Source organism: Procambarus clarkii, chromosome 46 (assembly GCF_040958095.1).
Source record: "Procambarus clarkii isolate CNS0578487 chromosome 46, FALCON_Pclarkii_2.0, whole genome shotgun sequence".
In the NCBI taxonomy this organism is placed as follows: domain Eukaryota; kingdom Metazoa; phylum Arthropoda; class Malacostraca; order Decapoda; family Cambaridae; genus Procambarus; species Procambarus clarkii.
The window spans coordinates 20,057,112-20,062,463 of NC_091195.1; positions in this window are offsets into that span (position 1 = coordinate 20,057,112).

The following is a 5,352-nucleotide window of genomic DNA, read 5'->3' on the forward strand; positions in this document are numbered from 1 at the left end:
CACTGTGTGCCTTTAACTAAATCAGCATAAAATCTGTTTCATTAAGTTGTGACGATGTGCACTGAACTTTGTAACTAGTTCATCAAGATTGTAACTTGCTTAGCTAAATGAATTGTGGGGTTCTTCCACTACCACCCACAAGATGGGTATGGGGTGCAAAATAAATGAACTAATTTAGAATTACCACCAATATTCTTATTATTATTATTATTTTGTACTAACAAGCATATGTAGTTAAACCAGCGGTTTACGGTTAAATTAATTTAGCTGTATCTAAGCCAAGTTAATTAGAGCTTCAGTCAGAAGTTATTTAAGTTCTAGATAATACAAACTTCAAATCTCATCTTATATCAGTTTTGTTCATTTACTGTGGACTCCCATCCTGTGAGTGGTAGTGGGCCCCATACCCATCCTGTGGGTGATAGTGGGCCCCATACCCATCCTGTGAGTGGTAGTGGACCCCATACCCATCCTGTGGGTGGTAGTGGCCCCTATACCCATTCTGTGAGTGGTAGTGGACCCCATACCCATCCTGTGAGTGGTAGTGGGTCCCATACCCATCCTGTGAGTGGTAGTGGACCCCATACCCATCCTGTGGGTGATAGTGGACCCCATACCCATTCTGTGAGTGGTAGTGGACCCCATACCCATCCTGTGGGTGGTAGTGGCCCCTATACCCATTCTGTGAGTGGTAGTGGACCCCATACCCATCCTGTGAGTGGTAGTGGGTCCTATACCCATCCTGTGAGTGGTAGTGGACCCCATACCCATCCTGTGGGTGATAGTGGACCCCATACCCATTCTGTGAGTGGTAGTGGACCCCATACCCATCCTGTGAGTGGTAGTGGGTCCCATACCCATCCTGTGAGTGGTAGTGGGCCCCATACCCATCCTGTGGGTGGTAGTGGACCCCATACCCATCCTGTGAGTGGTAGTGGGCCCCATACCCATCCTGTGGGTGGTAGTGGACCCCATACCCATCCTGGGAGTGGTAGTGGCCCCCATACCCATTCTGTGAGTGGTAGTGGACCCCATACCCATCCTGTGAGTGGTAGTGGGTCCCATACCCATCCTGTGAGTGGTAGTGGGCCCCATACCCATCCTGTGAGTGGTAGTGGGCCCCATACCCATCCTGTGAGTGGTAGTGGACCCCATACCCATTCTGTGAGTGGTAGTGGACCCCATACCCATCCTGTGGGTGATAGTGGACCCCATACCCATCCTGTGAGTGGTAGTGGGCCCCATACCCATCCTGTGGGTGATAGTGGACCCCATACCCATCCTGTGAGTGGTAGTGGACCCCATACCCATCCTGTGAGTGGTAGTGGGCCCCATACCCATCCTGGGATGGTAGTGGGCCCTATACCCATCTTGGGAGTGGTAGTGGGCCCCATACCCATCCTGTGGGTGGTAGTTATCCCCCATACCCATCCTGTGAGTTTAGTGGACTCCATACCCATCCTGTGAGTGGTAGTGGGGCCCCATACCCATCCTGTGAGTGGTAGTGGGCCCCATACCCATCCTGTGAGTGGTAGTGGGCCCCATACCCATCCTGGGAGTGGTAGTGGACCCCATACCCATCCTGTGAGTGGTAGTGGGCTCCATACCCATCCTGTGAGTGGTAGTGGGCCCCATACCCATCCTGTGAGTGGTAGTGGACCCCATACCCATCCTGTGAGTGGTAGTGGGCTCCATACCCATCCTGGGAGTGGTAGTGGACCCCATACCCATCCTGTGAGTGGTAGTGGGCTCCATACCCATCCTGTGAGTGGTAGTGGGCCCCATACCCATCCTGTGAGTGGTAGTGGGCCCCATACCCATCCTGTGAGTGGTAGTGGGGCCCCATACCCATCCTGTGAGCGGTAGTGGACCCCATACCCATCCTGTGAGTGGTAGTGGACCCCATACCCATCCTGTGAGCGGTAGTGGGCCCCATACCCATCCTGTAAGTGGTAGTGGACTCCATACCCATCCTGTGAGTGGTAGTGGGCCCTATACCCATCCTGTAGGTGGTAGTGGATCCCATACCCATCCTGTGAGTGGTAGTGTGCCCCATACCCATCCTGTGAGCGGTAGTGGACCCCATACCCATTCTGTGAGTGGTAGTGGACCCCATACCCATCCTGGGAGTGGTAATGGACCCCATACCCATCCTGTGAGTGGTAATGGACCCCATACACATCCTGTGAGTGGTAGTGGACCCCATACCCATCCTGTGAGTGGTAGTGTGGCCCCCATACCCATCCTGTGAGTGGTAATGGACCCCATGCCCATCCTGTGAGTGGTAGTGGGCCCCATACCCATCCTGTGGGTGGTAGTGGACCCCATACCCATCCTGTGAGTGGTAGTGGGCCCCATACCCATCCTGTGAGTGGTAGTGGACCCCATACCCATCCTGTGAGTGGTAGTGGGCCCCATACCCATCCTGTGAGTGGTAATGGACCCCATGCCCATCCTGTGAGTGGTAGTGGGCCCCATACCCATCCTGTGGGTGGTAGTGGACCCCATACCCATCCTGTGAGTGGTAGTGGGCCCCATACACATCCTGTGAGTGATATCTTTGGTATGAGTGGTATTAATATTCCATTAATGTTTGCCTCTTGCTGTATGTGGTCCTGTTGCATCCTCCCGGTAAGATTTTCCTGCTGAGTTTGTATAGAACTTTGAGACCCAGGTCCCGTCCGTCGTCGATGTCTCTGTCTCTGCGCAGTTTTCCGTTTGTTTCTCCTGGTCATTGCTACCTGAAAAGGCCTGGAATCGCCTTAACCGTCATCCATCAGTCACTGGATCACTGGATCACAACTTTCTAGAGCGCTCCAAGACGCACTCTTCCTCGACCACGGCTGATTGATTGATTGATTACGATTAAGCAACCCAAAAGGTGGCACGGGCATGAATAGCCCGTAAGTGGTGGCCCTTTTGAGCCATTACCAGTATCAATAGATGATACTGGAGATCTGTGGAGGTGCGACTGCACCCTGCGTGACGGGAGATGTCTCCCGTGGACCACGGCTGTGATAGAACCGTGTATATACCCATGGAACCGCCTACCCGCCAGAGCCGTTGATGCGAAAACACTTGAATTTCAAAATTCAGCTGGACAGAATCGTCAGGACAAATGAAGGAGACCTTTTAGAACCCCGCCGGCTTCCTGTCCTCATTTTTTGTATATATACAAGAGTTCAAAATTCCAAATTCAAATTCATTACAAGTTCTAATTACTAATTCAAGTTCTTACATTCTTGTAAAGCCGCAAACACACATAGCGTTTCGGGGAGGTCCTTAGTCCTAATTTTCCCCGGAATACGACTCGCCAAATCGTTTAACAACCCATTTACTGCTGGGTGAACAGAGTCTCCAGTCAATCCTCCCAACCCGTCCTCGGCCAGGATACGAACCCAGGCCGAAGCGCCGAGCGATTCGATTCCCGGGTGGGACAGAAATTGCAGCCCGTCCTCCAAACAAAGATCCAAAAGTGATTCTATCCACCCGCCAAACCCTTCAGCTGTTTATAAATGAAAAACGGTTTACACACGACTCACAACTGCTGACATTCGAACACTTCCGGAACAAGTGCTTCACTGACGAATTTTGTTCGAATCACAACGCTATAAATGCTTCACCCACGTACTACAAATACAAATAGAACCTAAACACCTAACCTAACCTATCCTATGCCTATATATACACAATATGCTAATATGTTATAATATTAATTTATACTTGAGAAAATTCCCGTTTTGAATGAACAGCATGTTAAAATTTATGAATGCGTCTGTGGGGTTGACCGCTGGATGTAATGGACTTGAGTCGAGGACGGGTTGGAAATTGTTTGACACGTTTCCTTTCAACTAATGCATTTGTTCACCTAGCAGTAATTAGGTACCTGGGAGTTAATTAGGCAACCCGTCCTCGACTCAAGTCCATTACATCCAGCGGTCGACCCCACAGACGCATTCATAAATTTTAACATGCTGTTCATTCAAAACGGGAATTTTCTCAAGTATAAATTAATATTATAATATATTAGCATATTGTGCATATATAGGCATAGGTTAGGTTAGGTGTTTAGGTTCTGTTGGCGATTATTTGTATTTGTAGTACGTGGGTGAAGCATTTATAGCGTTATGATTCGAACAAAAGTCGTCAGTGAAGCACTTGTTCCGGATATGTTCGAATGTCAGCAGTTGTGAGTCGTGTGTAAACCGCTTTTCATTCATAAACAGCTGGGGGTTTGGCGGGTGGATGGAATCACTTTTGGATCTTTGTTTGGAGGACGGGCTGGGCCAGGATACGAACCCAGGCCAAAGCGCTCGCGAAGTGCCGAGCGATTCGATTCCCGGGTGGGACAGAAATTGTTTGACACGTTTCCTTTCACTTAATGCATCTGTTCACCTAGCAGCAATTAGGTACCCGGGAGTTAATTAGGCGACTGTTTGGGGGGTTGCATCTCGGGGAGAGTCAGTGGTTCGACCTTGGGAAGACCTCGATACAAGCATAAACTATATATACACACACATACACAGGCTCCCTGTCCCCGACAACGGAAATTATGTATAGCCTGCATATACATCCCCATTTGGAATTAACTTTAAAGCCAGATTCGACAACAAATCGAACGAGATGAAAGTTAAATGTAACGCATTTACGCAAAAGTAACGCAATAGGAACAACAAGGTTATGTTAGACGAGGCATGGAGAGCTATAGCCACTTAGATCAGTTAATACGAGCTAGCCACTTGCCTAGCCACTTAGATCAGTTAATACGAGCTAGCCACTTAAATCAGTTAATACGAGCTAGCCACTTAAATCTATGACCACAAGAGGTCATAGATTTAAACTAGCTAAACACAGATGCCGAAGAAATGTAAGAAAATTCACTTTCGCAAACAGAGTGGTAGACGGTTGGAACAAGTTAGGTGAGAAGGTGGTGGAGGCCAAGACCGTCAGTAGTTTCAAAGCGTTATATGACAAAGAGTGCTGGGAAGATGGGACACCACGAGCGTAACTCTCATTCTGTAACTACACTTAGGTAATTACTTGCCCCGCTCCTGTGCCAGGTAAGTTACGGGTTCACCATATATAGCCCGTGCTACTTGGAACTTGTTCCGAGTAGTTGAATCTATAACAAGAGCTAGCCCCTCATTTCCTAGCAGTCACTGATAGTTAGGTACTGTCATGTAAGTACACCGACCCACCAAGAGCTTCCTCATTGGTCATACCTGTAAGTTAAAGTACCTTCCCTAAGAAATTCCCTAAAGTGCCTTCCCAATCGACTTGAGAATGGTACAGGACGGACCGAAACGTCGTCGTCCCTTCACCTTCTAGTGTGTAGTCTGGTCAACATACCTT